The sequence below is a fragment of the Zootoca vivipara genome, chromosome 3 (assembly GCF_963506605.1).
Source record: "Zootoca vivipara chromosome 3, rZooViv1.1, whole genome shotgun sequence".
Classification (NCBI taxonomy): domain Eukaryota; kingdom Metazoa; phylum Chordata; class Lepidosauria; order Squamata; family Lacertidae; genus Zootoca; species Zootoca vivipara.
Genome location: NC_083278.1, coordinates 104,412,017 through 104,430,749, shown reverse-complemented (window position 1 = coordinate 104,430,749; position 18,733 = coordinate 104,412,017). Strand labels below are relative to the sequence as shown.

The window sequence follows — 18,733 nt, the reverse complement described above, 5'->3', positions numbered from 1 at the left end:
AGGTTTCTCCTATAAACATTTACCCTTCTGGGCTCTTCCACACCTCGCCCCAAAAATCACCAGGGAATTGAGATCGTTTTATCAGATGTTGGAAGAGCATATTATTAGCATAACCACAGTGATGCAAATTGGCAGACTTTACCAAATATGAGCATAGGCATGGTGATGTTGATAGATGGCAGTACTGCCTAACCACCCATTGGTGCACAGAGCATTACTCCCACCTCCCTTCTTGGTCCTTTAACCTATTGCTAGCCTAGGAGTCACATGGCATGCATATGCAAACCTCTGCAATCTTCCCATCAATATGACTTTCCATGGCACTGAAATCAAGCAAAAGGTGATATAAAAATAACCACCCAAACGTTTCCCAAAAATGGGCAAAAGGCACCGGACTTCACTGAAGGCAACCCCAATGCAAAACATCTCAGGGCTATCTTACGTTTCCCGAACAGGACATTTCAAAATGTTTAAAACAATTATGAAACCATGACTGATCTTTTTGTTCTTTCTCTTCATATCACCGTGTCTGATTCTTTCTCCAGGAACCTTTCAAAATAAAATCAGCAGCCAAAATGGAAAGGCAGCTGTGCATCTATGAACATTAGTTAATAAACGTTTGGAACACCGGAGCGTCAGGCAGGCAGGCAGAGCTGAGAACTTGGATGGATAAAAAAGCTATTTGTTTATTTATTTATTTATTTGCTTCCCTGCCTGCCTGCCTGCCTGCCTGCTTGCTTGCTTGCTTGGCACCCAAAGCAAATATCCCGTCACCACCCTAGGTAAAGATAAAAGGTAAAGGACCCCTGAATGGTTAAGTCCAGTCAAAGGTGTTGATGTGCTCATTTTGCTTTCAGGCCAAGGGAGCCGGCATTTGTCCACAGACAGCTTTCCAGGTCATGTGGCCAGCAGGACTAAACTGCTTCTGGTGAAACAGGACATCATGACGGAAGCCAGAGCACACGGAAGTGCCGTTTACCTTCCCGTCGCAGCGCTACCTATTTATCTACTTGCACTGGTGTGCTTTCAAACTGCTAGGTTGGCAGAAGCTGGGACAGAGCAACAGGAGCTCAGTTTGCACCAAGGTAACCCAAATTCTACGTCAAAGAAAGCTGAACGAGTCTAAGTTATGCAAATCATTGTGAATATTATGCTTATTTTGCAAAATTTATTCAGCTAGGCATAGAGAAGGGGAAGGACTTGTACAGAGAACCAGCAATGACACCTGCGTTACTTATTCAGTCACTGTTCCAGTTCTTAAATTTTACCACATTGCCCACACACTTTCAAGCCTTTATTCACAGCCTTAAAGACTATAAATGTTTGGGTTTTGTTTCTAAATTAAGGCTGTGATTCTCAGGGAGCTGAATTCTGCACCCAGCACCACTTTTGCTTGAGCATACGCTGAACTGCTTGCAGAACACTAAAGGCTCTGACTGCATTGCAATGAGGTTTGGAGTAGAGTTTAATTTGTAAAGGTTTTACAAATTGCAACGTTTTTAAAATAATGTTTCTACTGCGGAAAGATGCAACGGCAGGACGGAATAGTAGGAATTTGGGGGCTGCGTCTGAATAAGTCTGTGCTCACCTTTCTATGTGAATAGTAACAGACGAAGGCACGCTGTCTAATAGAGCCCAGAATCTGGTTCAGCATAGGGGCCCCACTTCTTTTGGCATTGTGTCCCAGGTAATTGGACAGGAGTGTCAAGAGGAAATAATAGTGGCAGCAGATGAAAACTGGCAGCTGGTTCAGCACTCAGAAGGAGCAGCCACAAAGACCAATACTAGCATTCACTGCAAGAATTACTTAAGGGTTATGGTACTCAAAATGTGAGGCAGACTCCTTAAGGATTTGAAGATTTGAACATATTCCACCAGCAGATCATAATTGCCACTGGCTTTTCCACAGCCCATTCTGTAGGCCAGTTCAAAACTCTTGTCATTTAAAGCCCTTCATGGCTTGGGGCCAGATTACCTGAAAAACTACTTACCCCCCCCCCATATGTACCTACTCAGAATTTGAGATAATAGCAATGCCCCCCCCCCCAAAGACACACACAATTCAAAGGTCATAGATTGTGTAATTAGCCAAAAGAAGCCTGAGATGATGAGGAATGTTTTTTTCCTGGCTGGTGCCTAAAGATATGCAATGACGGGGCCAGGCGAGCCTCCCTGGGGAGAGCATTCCAGAAGCAGGGAGCCACTGCAGAAAAGACCTGTTCTTGTGTTGCCACCCCCTAGACCATTTTGTAAAGGAGGCTTCCAGAGAACTGTAGGTTATGGGGCAGCACACATATGTAAATAAATATTGAATACATAAAGTTAGTGTTCTAATACTGTTGTTCTTGTTTTCTTTGTAAGCTGCTATGAGTATGATTTTTACAGAAATGTGAGGAATAAATATCCCACGGACCACCTCTCTCCCCATATGAGCCAACCTGGACCTTACAACCACCACCGGAGGCCCTTATTCGTGTGCCTCCTCCGCAAGAGTTCCAAAGGGTGGCAGTATGAGAACGAGCCTTTTCTGTGGCAGGCTCGCCATTCATGAAATGCTTCTCACCACTTTGCGCCTTCAGTTTTAGGTGCCAGGCGGAAACATTTCTCTTCAACTAGGCCTTGGGCTGACTAACTAATTCTATGGTGTTTTAAATGTGTTTGTGGGAGGTAGGGGTTATTGGTTTGTTCCTTGTTCCTGATTTTGTTTTATTGCGTATTTTTGTGTTCCCATTCGTATTTTTATGTTGTGATACACCCTGCAATCTTCAGATGAAGGGCAGTACACAAATTTAATAGAGGCCACTAATATTAAAATCTGACTTGATCTAATTTTGCAGCCCCAACCAAGTGTGCTTACTCACAAATGGAAGCCACACTACATTTAAAGAGACATGATAGGAATAAGAATGGTTGCACTCTGGTCCTGCTTGCCGGCTTCCCACTGGGGCATCTGGTTGGCCACCGTGGGAACACGATGCTAGGCTAGATCAGCCTTTGGCCTGATCTAGTAGGGCTATTTTTATGCTCTTTAGAAGAAGAATGCCTATTATGATTATTTATCCAGCACTTGGATCTTTTAAAAGTGTCCCTGCCCCAAGGAGCATGCAATCTAGCAGCTCTATGCAACCAATTTCTCCCATTAGCTCAAGGACTTCCACGCCTGCACAACAAAACTTCCCCCTTCCTCTACCAGTGTGCCCATCCCCATCTGTTCTGGTGTCGTCCCCACCCCACCCCTCCGGAGCAGATTTGGGGAGAGGAGGAGAAAGCTCCATTGTGTAGGTAGAAGTGAATGGGATAACTTCATTGTACGGTAACCCTGTAATTCAAAGCAAATGAGACAATAGTGGAGAGAAAGAAAAAGAGAGAGAAGGGGGAGGAATCATGTGCTTATTTCAGTCAAGCCTCCTTAGGCTTGGTTGCCATATAGTCTTCACAGAAAAGGTGGGTTTTGAGGAGTACAAGAGATGGAGCCACAGAGACATTCTGGGAGGCACTTCCGGGCATGAATGGCAGCAACGAAGAAAGGGTAGATTTGTTTGAGGGGAACAGGAGGCCTTCAAATGGGAAAAGGTGGTGCAGCTGGAGGAATGAAAGTCACGGGCAATGTTGGGGTGGAGAGACACAGGAGCAGTAAGTGTGCTTTCTGAATAAACAAGCATAGCATCAGAAATCTGTTGTTCCTCTACTGAGAGTACACAGGAAACCTTGGGACGCTCAAAAGATGCTATAAATCAGGCACGTCCAACAGGTAGATCGTGATCTACTGGTAGATCACTGGACATCTGTGGTAGATCACTGGCTCCCCTCAAAGAAGCTCAACAACTTTGACTCTCCTAAAAAAGCTCAACAACTTTGACCTGAATCCCTAAAAAACAGGCTTTCCTCCCTAAAAAATGGGGTAGACCACTGCCTCTTTTGAACTCTGTGAGTAGATCGCAGTCTCTTGGGAGTTGGCCACCCCTGCTATAAATAAAAATGCTGATAGCTTAGTCGGTAGAGCATGAGACTCTTAATCTCAGGGCCATGGGTTCAAGTCCCATGTCGGGCAAAAGATTCCTGCATGGCAAGGGGTTGGACTAGATGACCCTCGTGGTCCTTTCCAACTGTATGAAATAGTCAATCCTGGTAAAAAAACAAGTTCTATGAGTATCATTATTCTTGGCACACCCAGAACCAGGGAAAACAGTGAGCACTGCTTGCTGAGACGCCTGTCTTCATTTTGACATGCTGCCCTGGCGCAGCACACAAATATACCAGTGGCCACATGAAAGACAAAACCACAATCTTAATTTATCAGAACTGTTTATGGCTAACTACCAGATAATGGGTAACAATGACAGAAAGTGGGCTCTCTCTATCACTTCAAGGCTAGTAATTTCTCTAGGTAGTTCTGAAGAAAGAGGAGGAGGGGTGTAGAAATCAAATTACAGTATTGGGAACCAAGATAAAATGTTTAGGTGCCCAATATTTACGGCTTCAGATTTTGTGGCACTCGGCACTGAATGCAATCGTATGCACTTACATGGGAGCAGTGGCAAAGAGATGCACATTGGAACTGATAGGGTAGAAGGCAAGAAGCCTGATCGGTAGGTGGAGCCAATGACAGGCAGAGCCAACTAATTCTAGTGTTGCTGTCCTCTTTGCTGAGTTCTACAAGGGCAACACTGAGAAGGAGGAAGCTGGCAGGTTGTGCCACCCCCTGAGCTGGTTGTCAGTAAGAAGGCAAGCAGGTGGGGGCTGGCCAAGCGAACGCTGAAGTTGGTGAGGCAGTGCCCCCTTTGCCTTCGCTGCGTCATGGTAATAAACCCCACTGTGAATTCCATGGGGCTTTTTCTGAAGACGCATGCATAGTATTGAGCTACCTATGTTGCATTTTCTAGGCACTACAATGGCTGGCTTTTTTTCTTCTTTTTTTGAAGTCTGAAGCACCTGGAATCTTTCCAACATTGGTGCTTTAAGCATCTGGCCGGTTGCTGTCAAAATGCTGAACTAGATGGACTGCTAGGCTAAGCCAGCCAGCCCACAATACCGATGTTTTCTGACACAGAAAGACACAGAAAGGCCATGGGGCTCTGGGAACTCCTGATATGGGGTGCCAGCAAAAACGGCTTCGCCCCATGGGAAGAAGGATCTGGGCAGCTCCACAGAAAAGTGTGGAGCTGGGGTAGTAGATTTTAGCATTATATATATTAAAAAAACAGCCTTCTGAACACCTTAGGTTAGGAATATACTGTATAAAATCTGTTCAGGTTGCAGAAGGATTTGGCAGATGGAAGTGGGATAAAAAAAAAAGTCACTGAACCACCTAGCTGATTAAAGATGACGAGAAGACAGAGAGAAATTGGTCCTGCGCACCTGGATGGATTTGAACAGACTGCCTATAAAGCTGGAACAAAGAGAGCAGCAAAATTAATTGCATCCACCACTAGAGCTAACCCTTTTGTACGCTATTATGGCTTTCTTTCTTTTTAGAAAGTAAGGCTCTTTCCCCCATCTGTTTACAGGACTGGTAGTGTGTTTTGGCAGTTTGCTGCCACTGTACAACCTACCCCTGTTGGAAAGGTTGCTTTGCACAACCAGGATTTTTTAAAAAACCAACTAGGCTGCTATTAGATAATTAAACTAAAACTACTGGTAAGATGCATTCATGCCTCCACCTAGAAGATGAAACCTACGCAATGTGTTTTTTTGACAATAATGGAGTTCCTAATAGTACGAATCCCACATTGCTTGGAAAGAGAATTAGAACTCAATCAGGGCTGCAGGTGTCTCTAATTATTTACTTTGCCTGAGGAAGAGACTTAAGTAAATATCTAAAGGGAAAGTGTGTGTGTGTGTGTGTGTGTGTGGTGGGGAGCCAGCAAATTTGCTGTGCAGGAAAAAGAAAAATCGATTTTCGTCCAACAGCAAACATGCTAAATCAAGCAAAATTAACAAGTGCTACAAAGGCAGCAGTTTGCTTTTGCTTGTCAGACTGAGCAACTGTTGTGGAAAAATGAAGAAAATTAGAGTGATCCCCAGTGGAAGAACATTTCCTAGTTAACCCTTTACTTGCTCCCATGCTGTGCTTGAGAAATGGCATTTTCTCATCACTAAGCTTTCCACCCTCTCTCTACCATGCTGTTTTTTTTGTTCCAGGGTCTTCACTATATTTCTCCCCGCTACCTTGCCTTGCTCAACCTTGTGTGATGTACAATTAGGGCTATTTTGGAGGTGCCTTTACCTTGCTGAAAGTCTGCAGGTTTCGGTATGTGCGGAGCTCTCTCACCCCACCCAGGAACACAAGCACAAGTTCGACTCGACACGCCTATTTCTGATAATCTGCTTCAAGAAACACCTGCAGATGCTTTCAGACAGCATGTTGCTCGAAGCCACTTTGGCTACTTCTTTTGCTACTTCAAGCACCTTGCTGGAAATAGCCATCTCTAACCTGCACTTCTATATACACGGCAGGGGGTACCATGCAAATGCTCACCCACAGATCCCCAGCATGGCTGGCGCAGGGCTAAAAGCCACCTTCCCACAGCCATGGAAACTATAGCGGGGCTGCTGCAGCCGCGAATGGCTCCACTATGGTTTTTCGTGTATGCATCCTCCCCATCTCTTTGTAGTTAACACCAATTGGATGCTTTAGCACATTTAAGTCAATGCTGTGATTCAGAAAAATTGAAAAATGCAGCCGCAAAGAGACTATTTGCAGGGGCGCAGGAGACGCGAAAGGCTCCCCCCCTTGCATCCCAACGTTGTCATCCCACAGTCTCCTTGCTTAAGTTCAGGGGAGGCTCAGGGAAGGAGATGTGCACCTCATGTCTCTCAACCATGCAGGAACGCAGGAGGACGCCCACAAGCACAGCACACCCCACCCATGCAGTGGTCCCAATGCAGCTGTTCTATCCATCTGCTACCACATTGACCTATGTAGGAGGGAGCGGCAGGGGCATGGAAAGGGAGATTCCTTTAGGTGGGTGTGTTCTGTAGTCATGCTAGAAAGAGATACCTGGATCCCGATAGCCTCTCTGGCTTAGCCCTCAACCACATCTCTCCCAACAATCCACCCACCCACTTTGACGGCATCAGCCCTTTCCTCCTCATCCTTGAAATGAGATGCAAGAATCGCACGAGGTTCCAAGCTATGGTTTCTCTCCCTTTCCAGGCAAACTCTGATTTCCACCCAGAACCGTGCTGCTTGCACACACGATCTCTCTCTCTCTCTCTCTCTCTCCACGCGCACACCGCTTTTCATTAGCTGGTCACAGAGCAGCTGCTAAGTATAAGACGGCGATGCCTACCGAGTTTGCCTAGAAACTGCAGCGTTTTTTTAAAAAAAATCAAAAAATAGTAATAATCCTCTTCCTGATACCCTCAGCATATGCAGACCCTCAAGCCACCGGCGCAGTCTCCACCCCTCTGCCTCCCATTTACTGCGGGAGAGGGGTGCCCTGTCCCTGGTTGAAGACGCCCAGCGCCGTTCGTTTCCCCTTCCACACAAAACCAATCACACCCCAAAAGCCACCCGGGCTGGTTCCTCTCCCTCCCGTTGACGGAAGAGGGAAATACGAATCTCCGCTCCAGCCATTCATCATCGCGGCTGCAGCGCTGTCAATGGAGCGGACACGCCAGAGGCAGCCGCCGCTGCCGCTACAGCAGCATCCTCCGAAGCCCGAGCAGAATCTATTTCTTCGTATATACTGAAATCGGATTTTTTTTAAAAAAATAATAGATATATATATATTTACCTCCTCTGCAGCAACAGGTCCCTCCCTCGGTCGCCGGGGAGATCCCTGCAAGCAGCACGAGGTGCCTGGGAAGTTCCCACCCTGGGCAGCCACGCAGGGAGCAGCGGGAGGAGGGGAGAGAGGGTGGGCAAAGGGGGCGTGTTTGCGGAGAGGCGCGGGCAACACACGCAAACAGACACACACACACCTTGCCTAAGGAGGAGAACCAGACTTAAGCATCCTTAAGCATCCCGCCTGGCTCCCCCTCCCCAACCCCACCCCATCACTCGTTCCTCTCTGAGCATCTCCAAGGAAGGGCATCTCCCCACCCCACATCTCCCTGGGAGCTGGTCCCTGGGAGCCCCCCCCCAGCCAGGCACCCTCGCCGCTTTTGCAACATCAGGAGGGGAGAGAGGGTGGTCTCTCTCTCTCCCACCCCATGGTTACGCTACTGCTCCCCTCCCCTCTTGAGAAGGCACATTTTCACACACACTCCAGTGGGTGTGGGGGTCCTCGACACAGGTGCTGCCTGCGCGAGACGGCTGCCCACCAGCCAGCCGAGGCGAGACAGAGAAGCCATCGGCCCCGCCGCTGCTGCCCTCCGGGTCCATTCATCCCTCCTCCTCCTCCGCCCATGCACCCAGCCGCTCTTGCAAGGTGCCCGGCTGCTCTCGGAGAGGTCGGGCGAGCGCGCGCGCGGCAGGCGGCGAGGGCCCACCCGGAGGGGCGGCGGAGGCTCCTGCCGGGTCGCTCCTGGCGACCGAGCGGAGCAGCCCTGTCGGCGGGACACAAAAAAAGCCTCTTCCTGCTTCCGCTCCTACCTACCTGCAGACAGAGTTGCTCGCCCGCCGCTCCCCGGCTGGCTGTGGGCAGGAGTAGATAAGCGCCGCCGCGGCCGTTCCCACTACTCGCCTTCCTTCAGCGGGTCCGCTTCTTCCTCCCGCCGCCGGGCCCCCCTCCTCGGGTGCCGGCGATCACAGAGAGCCCGCCGCGGCCGGCAGCACCACCTCCACCCCCGACGCCGCCTTGACCATATCTGGAAAGCGCCAAGCGCTCGCGCCCCATGCAGCGCGGCGGCGGCAGCGGCGAAGAGCAGCAGCCGGCGCCCCCCTTGGAAGGAAGGAGTCGCGGGCGAGGGAGCCGGAGAGCAAGCAAGCGAGCGAGCGAGCGAGCGAGCGGGCAGGCAGACAGACACGCGCCCAGCGAGGAGGGGGGGGGGGGACAAGAGGCGGCGGCAACAGCAGCGAGGAGAAAAGGCGCCGAACAGCGTCCCCTCAGAGCGCGGCGGGGCCACGAGCGAGCTGCGTCCTCGGCGCGCCTTCCCCGCCTCTCCTTCGGCTTCCGCGGCGTCCTTTCGCTCCTTCTTTGACGCTGGAAGCGGCAGCAGGCAAGCAGCCCCTCCTCATGCTGCCCTGGTTGGCGGAAGGGACAGGCGGGCCAACGGGTCGCCTCCGCCGCTCGCCTTTCCAGCGCGTTTCTCCACTTCGGTTCGACTTTGGGACTGGAAGCGCGCCGGCGGCAGTTCCCTGAGAGAGGGAGGGAAAAAAAGCGAGCGGCTTCGCCTCTTTTCGCAACCGCCGCGACTGGCTGAGGGAGATCTGTCCCGGATTTCCTCTCGGCGCTACCGCGGCTGAGGGAGCCGCAGCTTGCTTGCTTGCTCGCTGAGGGAAGGTGGCGAGGTGCCAGTCAGCGCTCCAGCCCACCCCCTCCGCGCGGACGGACGCACACGCGCACCTTATCAGCATGCAAGATCCTCCCACCCCCGTCCCCAGACTCGCCACGCGCCCTGCACGCGCGTGGCTGCTGCTGCTGCGGGGGAGTTCTCGCCAGCGACACGCGAGGGCGGTGCTTCGCCTGAACGTGTGAATGAAAATAGCTGTGGCGCTCGTTGGGTGGTTTTTTGCGGTAAGGTGGATGTGAGCGAGCGCTTCTTCCTTCCTAACGTGGCGTGTCACCTGTGCACAGAGGTGTTCTACCTGTAGAGCGTTATTTTCCTTTGTTCGGTTAATTGTGATATTTATATCACGCCTTTTCTCCAAGGAGCTCAAGACAGTTCTCTGCTCCCCGCTTCATCCTCGCACAACCAGCCCTGCGAAGTTAGTTAGGCTGATAGTCAATGGCCAGATTGTTCCTCCAAGTGCAATTACTGATGTAGAGCGGCATACACAGTCAAGCAGCGGTCTAGCCTGCAAGCAAATACAAACATACCAACCACATATGCCTGTTTTCGCTCAAGCTGGAGTTCCTCATACTACTCAAGACATTCCCAGACCATACATGTACTTAGCATGAACAAAATCCATCCACATCTCGGCCAGTTGTGACTTACTTGGCATAAGTGCATGCACTGAATACCTGTTGGTTGTGCACAGTGCTGAACTGAGCAAGAGTGCTCAGATGCAAAAATCTCCAGCACTCCTTAGCTCACAGCTCACCCTCTTTTAACTGTGACGCGAAGAAGCATATCCAGTTATGCCAATGTATGTTGAACACTCCACCAGTGGCACATGTTCCCTTGCCCTACATTCCTGTCCTATCTCAACCCTAGGTAAAGGGGCCCCTGACCATCAGGTCCAGTCGTGTCCGACTCTGGGGTTGCGGCACTCATCTCGCTCTATAGGCCGAGGGAGCCGGCGTTTGTCCGCAGACAGCTTCCGGGTCATGTGGCCAGCATGACAAAGCTGCTTCTGGTGAACCAGAGCAGCGCACGGAAACACCGTTTACCTTCCCACCGGAGCGGTCCCTATTTATCTACTTGCACTTTGATGTGCTTTCGAACTGCTTATCTCAACCCTAAGACACCAATAATCTAGAAGAGGGACTGCCAATTTTTAGGCCTTTTAAGGATTTCTGAGTGAGTGCCAGGAGCTGCCGCCTCTGGGCACTTCTCTCAAACCTCCTCTGTATCAGCTTCTCTCTCCTGTCCCCCTCCAAGAGACAGAGAGAGAGAAAGTGTGTGTACACACACTTTGTTTTCCCACGGGATTTGGGTAAAAGCCTGAGAAATGTATCTGAGCCCTGAAAAGTACATAAAAATACAACAGGAAGTGGGAAAGACTAGAGTTTCACTCTTACACCTTCCTCTTTCAGTTCTATGTAGGCTACTTTTCCAGGAAGAAAAAGGTAGCCACATTATGACCTGGGAGAGGAAGCAGTGATTAGTTTTGGAGGCTCTAAGGTTTCATGGGCACTGGGGGGAGACTTCAAGGGTGCCATTGCGCCCATGGGCATCACGTTGGCAACCTCTGATCTAGATGATACCAGGGACACACAATAGTCGGACAGGATCCCACCTTGAAAGACCTTAGAGTCATAGAATTGGAAAGTTGGAAGGGACCCCCAAGGGTCATCTAGTCCAACCTCCTGCAATGCAGGAATCTCAACTAAAACATCCATGACAGATGGCCATCCAACCTCTGCTTATTTCTCCAGGGGGAGGATAAATTCTGCAAAGAAATGGTGGGAAATATTTTGAGAAATTTCTAGAAAATGCTTTTCCCCCCCCCCCCGAGAAAAATATCACAAATTTTCTCAGGGGTGAGTGGTGGGGGGAAGTCTTCTGATAAATTTCTGCTTAGCTCTACTCTAAACTTATGAATTCTCATTGTGCTAAAGGGCCATTGGTGTTGTATTGTTTTTAAACATAATACAGTACTCTTGTTGCCTGGGGGTGGGGTGGGGGGTGGGTAGAAGAATGTATCTCAGATCTTATGTAAGGAAAATAAGATAAAGGAGGCATATTAGGGGAAATTGATACTCTGAAGCATATCCTAAGGCAAATAGCTGACTCTTTGTCATTAGTTTTTCCTACCCTGGGGGGGTGAAGCTGGACCTGCTGGTTTGCCTAGCATACTGGAAATTGGTACATTCCATTATATTTTATTTAACCTATGCAGTCAAAACACAATTTCGTCTTTTCTCTCGTTTTTGTCGACTTCCCACCCCTTTTTCCATTGAGTTGTTGTTTCTTTAGTACACTCTCTCTCTCTCTCTCTCTCTCTCTCTCTCTCTCTCTCTCTCTCTCTCTCTCTCTCTCTCTCTCTCTCAACATCACAATAAGCCAACCCAACACATTTTGCTGCCTGATGCAGTATAGCAAAAAGCATCCTGCCTGCCCCCCTCCCTGGTCGTGTTCACACTCCCGTTCATTGTGCATTCACTTGTGCTGAGTTTTTAACCTGTGGTCGCACCATGTTATCCAAAGTGCATATTATCTTGATGCGTTGTTTCTCAAACCAGCTTCACATCAGCTGGAGTTCTTAGGCCATTCTTAATTTGTTTCTGGGCAAGGTGTGAACACCGTTGCTTACGGGTGACCACCCTGCTTAATACCCCCAGTGCGTACATGAACAGAAATGATCTCTGACACTGGTCAAGCCATGCTGATGATGTGATGGGGTGGGGAGGGGAAAAGTTGTGAAATATACTAGGGGAAAACAACTTCACTGTGCTCTTAAGGAAGAAATGTGAACATTCCCCAAGTCAAGATGCACAATACCCAAGGCCATAAGTTATTTTGGTACCTATGGCAGAACATCCCACAAGCACCTCTCCCCTTCTCTGGCAGTAAAAATACACTAATAAATTAACTAACTGGACAGTTTGTTCTCTGACCATGAAAATTTGCAGCTTAAGGTGACTAGCTCTGCCTAACAGTAGAACCGGCCATGATAGCACTAAAATTGTCCGCAGGGTTTTGAGCTCCCCCTGTTCTTCTGTGCCATGCCCATCACATGGCCAGGCATTTTAGCACATGGACGACAGGCAGAAAATTAAGTGAGACCTATGGTAGGCCTGATCTGCAGCTCTTGTACTCATCGGCTGTTTAACATCTGTGCCGCAGAAGTTTCTCTTGCATTCCAATCTGAGCCCTGTTAGGATGCTTTATTGTACTTTCACGCATCAGTTATGGGAAAAAGCAAGGCCCTCTCGCCCTGTTTATTCATATCAACCAGGCAAGAGGACAAAAAGTGCTCCTTCCACAGAGTCTAATTGGTACCTAGGCTTGAATATCCAGCCCTCTTTCCACCTTTTACAAAGGCTGCAGACATCCGAAGGCTGCTTATGTGATAGGGCTGTCACCGGCTATAAGGAATCTTGGTCGGGTAATGGTATGAGTATGTCTTTGTTAAGCAATTGATCAAATCCACATGGATTTCAGTATAAATAGCAGTTCTGAAGCAAGAATAACACTTCATTCGCTCTTAAGGTGATACACACCCAGCTGGTGGGCTGGATCCTGATCTCCTCCACCTGCAGCCATGAGCATAGCTGGAGGGGGCAGGGAGGGGCAGCTGCCCCACTAAATCAATAAAAATACATAGCTAACTGAGGTTCTGCCCCCCCCTCGAGATCCTGGCTATGCCCATGCCCCCAGCCGTCCACCTACCTGTCAATCACCTGACATCACAACGACACCAGCTGACTGGTTTTTGCATAGCTCCCTGCACAGTAGCCCCAATGACCACCTGACCATTGGCAGTTGCAAAGAGCTCTGCAGGGGCTTTGCAGGTGCTACTGATCAGCGGTACCTGCAAACCCGCTTTGGCCCAGTTGCATCTTTACCTGGTGCACCCCTGACATCATATATGATGTAAAATACAGGGCAGGTGAGGGGTGCCACAGAGTGGTGCCCTCCTGACACCAGCGTCACTGCTGCTTACCAGAATGCCATGTGGGCACAGCAGGGTGGCAAGGCCTGCATGGGTAGGAACACCAGAGGTCAGTGGAGTTTGGCTTGGCTCCCGCGGTGTGCTCACACAGCCCCCCAGCCTTGCTACTCACTGCCTTGCCCTTCTCCCAAGCTTCATTAACCCCAAACCCCAAAATTTGGGATCCTCTCCAAACCTGTGCCGATATTTTGCAGTGAACCCCCCACATTTTGCAACACCCCCAAACTTAATAACTGAGACATCAAACCGGGGATCATAGTTAACACCCAAAAATCCAACATTGGCACAGGTTTGGAGGTGCTCCCAGATTTGGGGGTTTGTAGCTAATGAAGCCCTTCTTCCCACACTGTTCCAGTAAGTGGCTGCAGAGCTGGTGTCAGAAGGGCAACTCTGCAGCACAGCACCAGTTGCACACAACATACATGCTCATATCTCATGCACACATACACGTGGCTGAAGAAAAGCTCCTGCATGCCACTTCCTACATATGAATTACACATGCTCGTGTAGTGCACAAATAACACAATATTGAACACATGCGCACTGGTTTCCCAAGTTTCATTTCAGTACCGTTTATTATTATTACTCCTGTCATTCCTTTCTCTTGGAGAGAAAGACAACAGGACTCGCAGGTCTCTCTTTAATTCAGCGGACGTTTAGGGATTATTTGTTGTTTTCTGCCTCTTTAGCACACGGCTCGTTAATTTGCTTTTAACACAGTGATCTTATGCCTGGGAGTAATTCCCCTTGAAACTGAATGGAACTTACTTCTGAGAAAACCCACTTAGCATCACTTTGCAGCTTACTCAAGCATGCCACGTTACTGTGTGCTTTTCCAGTGTACAACTGACAGCAGGGAGCACAAACTTGGCAGCTGTTGAGTGGGGGCAGGGGAAAGGAGGTTGGTTGATTTGTGAGGGCAATAAGGATATCCCCTCCTCCCTTATTCATTTCCTTAGTTTATTGTAAATGCTTTTAGCCTGCCCCTCTACAGAGATCCCAAGACAGTATACAAAAGCAAATAAAAATGAAGCAAACCAATCCAATATAATACAGGTCCCATGCATGCCATACATTTGAAGCATATGGCTTCCTCCTCAAAGTACCCTGGGAGCCGTAGTTTGCCACTCCTGACAACAACAATTCCCAGCAGCCTTAGCAAGCTACAGTTCCCAGGATTCTTTGGTGGTGGAGGCAAAGCCATATGCTTCGAATGTGCTTTAAATATATGGTGTAGATGTAAAAGGTAAAGGACTCCTGGACATTTAAGTCCAGTCAAAAGGCGAATATGGGGTGTGGTGCTCATCTCGCTTTTCAGGCCGAGGGAGCTGGTGTTTGTCCACAGGCAGCTTTCTGGGTCATGTGGCCAGCATGACTAAACCACTGGTGCAACGGGACATTGTGACGAGTGCCACAGTGGTACCCATTTATCTACTTGCACTGCCGTGCTTTCGAACTGCAAGGTTGGTAGAGGCTGGGACAGAGCCTCAGGAGCTCACCCCATTGCACAGATTTGAACCACCGACCTTCTGATTGGCAAGCCCAAGAGACTTAGTGGTTTAGACCACAGCACCACCCCCGTTCCTGGTGTAGATGTGATCACAATTAACAATAAAGCCATATAACCGTAAAAAAAGAAAGAAAACAGAGGCATAGACATAGAATCATAGAATTGGAAGGGAACTGAAGGATCATCTCTAGTCCCAACCCCCTGCAATGCAGGAATGTGCAGCTTTTCCTTACAGGGATTGAACCTGCAACCTTGGCATTATCAGCACCACAATCTAACCAAATGAGTTATCCATGCAGTTAGAAACAAGCAGAAGGGACTAGATGCTATTCAAACCCTGAACTTTAAAATTCCCTGGGCAAGTCAATGATGTCTAACCTGGTGCAGATATGATGGTCACATTGGTGCCAGTTGTTGCACCCCTTAGAGGGAAGACCCTCCAGAGAAGGTGAGATTCTCTGTTGCCACCCAAAAAACTTCACCCAGGAACAGGGCACGGAGAATATTCCCCCCTGAAGATAGGCAGGCTGCTATAGGGAGAAGCTCTTCTTCATGCATTTGGGTCCCAAGCCATTCATGTCTTTAAAGGACAGCAACAGCAGCTCTGAGGCGAAGGGCATCTTTCAGAATTGGTGCGACATGATCCCATCTGGCTGGACCAGTCATCATTAAGGCACTCATATTCTGCACCGATTGGAGCTTCCAGGTCATCTCCCAGGGCAGCCGCATGTACAACACGTTGCAGCAATCTACTGTACTATTCTGGGAAGATGGAATATTGAAATTTTGTTGCAAATACCAAAACAAAAACAAAAACAAACCAACCAACCAACCCGTACTTGGAGACAAGTTTCGATTACTGTATTATGCAGAAACGCCCAGAGAGGCAAGTTTAAGAGTGTATGAGAGAATGGATGGACTTTTGCAGCTAAGTACTTGGTACTTCTGCACCAAGTAGATGAAGGAAGTGGCCGAAGAAGGTGATTGAGAGTGGGAAACCCATAACATAACGAACATTTACTTGGATCCTGAAGCAAGGAGACCAAATGAGCGCCGCAACCGCCGATGGAGAACAAATACTTGCGAGAAAACCACCCACAGTCCTTATTTATGCTTCTTATTAAAACTGTGCAGAATAAGAAGAAGGGGCCAATGGACTCTTAATTCATCAGCTCCCTGTTGATTGCGGCGCGCGTGCGCGTACATTTTAACGCACAGCTGGAGCGCAATGGGAAAGCGAAGCAATGGGCTGAATACGAATTGGGAGGCGGGTAGGAATCACCAAAGAAAGGATGCTCGGGATGCAGAAGGCGGGGGGGGGCAGACTTTTAACTGTTATCCAACAAGAGGAAGGCGGGGGAGGGAGGGAAAGGGAGGAGAGAGGGATTTGGTTTTTCCGACCCCTTTTGCAAAGTTTGACCTGCCAAACGTGAGGAGATGAGGAGGGACCCGAGGCGCCGGCTCACTCTCGCCGCTCGCCACGCGCGTTCCTTAGGGAGGCGCAGCGGGTCCCAGCAAGGCAGGACCCCTAGGCTCAAGCCGGGCAGACTGGAATGGAGGAGACCCGCTCGACACTCTTATTCTTCGCGGCAAGGCGGCTCCGGGCTTTGCGCGCGCGTGAGGATCATAGAATCATGGAATCGTAGAGTTGGAGGGACCCGCGGATCATCTAGTCCAACCCCCTCCTCCAAGGCGAGGATCTTTTGCCCAACGTGGGGCTCGAACCACGGCCCCGAGATTAAGAGCCTCATGCTCTCTACACCGGGCGCGCCAGGCGCACCAGAGAGCGGACCGCGGCGCTTACCTGGCAGCAAGGGATGGCCGACGACTCCGCCAGTGGGGCGCAATGGCATCACCTGCAAGTCCAGACGCCAAGGACTGCGGCCTTTTAAAAGCGGGTTTGTGGACTCTGTTTTAAACACGCACCACACGTCGCCCTCCCCACCCCTGATTCCGAAACCTGCTCACCTTGCTGTTGGCCTCTGCCCAGCTGTGGCCTCTCGCCTCAGCCGTCGGCCTCCTTGGCTCAAGGGTGCCCCCTCATGGCGACATCTGCCGAGGAGCGTCCCGTTCCTCTCCGCCTTCCCTCCATGTGTCCGAGGAGGGGGCTCAGGGGCAGAGCAGCTGCTTGGCATGCAGAACTCTCCAGGCCCCCACACACCGCAGGCATGCGTCCCTCAGAAGGTTGCCCCAGAGGGAAAGTGGGCCTGGAGCTGAAAAATCTTCCCTGCCCTGGCTATACTCTCTCATCCAAAAAGAAAGAGAGGAAACAGAGAAAATGAAGGGGGTGACTGTAGCTCAGCGGTAGGGCACCTGCCTGTCATACAGAAGGTTTCAGGTCCACTCCCTGCCCTATCCAGGTAGGACTGAGAGAGAGACTGGAACCCCGGAGCTCTGATACCAGTCAGGGGAGACTAGTCTCTGCCAACCAGAAGTTGAGGATGATAAATCCCATCAGATCCATCCATAGCCAGGGATAACGAGATTTGTGGTCCAAAATATTTGGAGGGTACTTGGCTGATGAAGGCTGGTGCAAACAGTGCTGATCTATGTGGACCAGTGGTTGGACTTGGTATAAGGTGAGATGCCTATGTCTCTCAAGTTAGACAGTTTTTATACCCTTGGTTTGTTAACCATTATGTATCCAGATACCAGCTGCTGGGAATCGAAGGCATCTGGTCCCACAGCTGCACTAGATGGGCCATTGGCCTGATCCTGCAGGCTCTTATTATGTTCTGTTCTGCCAAAGACATGCACAGAAATGATCTGACCATTGTTTTAAGAACTAGGGAGGGAGTCAGTTAGCTTTGGTTTTTGGTCTTCTCTTAGTAGCAACTATCACCACCACCTACTGCATGTCACAAGAGTCACTCCAAATTTCACTACGTGTAATCTCAGCAGCATAAATAATGCCACATGTAGGAAAAAATTGCACTGAAGAGGACATTCTGTGTCATGTAGCATGTATTGAAGGAGTGAGGAATCTCAGACTCCGGGGCCGAATGCCTCTCTATTTGGCCCCCAGGACTCTCCTCAGGCCACACTGCCCCCCCAGCTACACCCACGACAGGCCCTGCCTTGCATTCTCCTTGAGGGTTTTTGCCTGGCTGGAATATGCTCTTGAACTCTGAGAGTGCCTCTTGCTTGTCCAGGTGAAGGCTAGAGAGGTGTATGGGAGTGTGTAGAAGCCAACCTGCTGTACAAAGGTAAAAAATAAATAAAAATGCATTCATTGTTCTGCTCATTTTTGCCTGTAGCACCTGGGAGATTGTTCAGAACAGAATGCAGCTCTTAGGCTAAAAAAAGTTCTCTATCCCTGCTATATCGAATGTAACTCTCCAAGTTCAATAAAGTTTACTCTGTCTGTGTATGGGAGAGGTAGGAATCTCAACACACACACAGTAGTTCTCTGGAGTGTAGATTTCTTGCTCCCATATTTGTGTTCTAGTGACACTGATCCAGAATGTTTAGGTATTTGTCTTCACAACAGCCCTGTGAGGTCTGCTAGAGAGAGAAAGAGAGAGAGAGAATGAGAACGACTGGCTCAACAGGATTTTCTTCAAGTTTGAAGATCTGTATACAACTGGCCTCTCTTTGGATTCCCTGATTCCTGCTGCTTTGAAATTATTCAAATGAACCCTTCAGCCCTGCTCTGCCACGCACTGGAGACATTTTTTCCGTACGCCTTGCCCACAGTTATCTAACCCACGGTGGTTTAATAGCCTGCCCTGCTGCTGCTGGTCTAATCAGGCTTCGTCCAGGGAGGGGGGGTACCGCCACTCTGCTTTTTTTTATAGTGTGGGTGGGTCAGCCCAAGTGGGTCATATAGAACA

The 18,733-nt window shown here is 49.4% G+C and overlaps 1 protein-coding gene across 6 annotated transcripts in view; it reads right to left on the bottom strand.

Annotated features, from left to right (window-relative positions):
• SLC8A1 (solute carrier family 8 member A1) overlaps positions 1-18,733 on the bottom strand; it is a 297,760-nt gene that overhangs the window by 255,656 nt on the left and 23,371 nt on the right. For 4 of the 6 annotated variants that reach the window (XM_060273067.1, XM_035111008.2, XM_060273064.1 and 1 more), the window contains exon 1: positions 8,544-8,881. The exons of 1 other annotated variant lie outside the window; for it this stretch is intronic. The gene's annotated coding sequence lies outside the window, so the exon portion shown is untranslated. Of the gene's footprint in view, positions 1-7,739; positions 7,932-8,543; positions 8,882-18,733 lie in introns of those variants that run through there. One more of the 6 variants, XM_035111006.2, reaches the window with a different exon arrangement.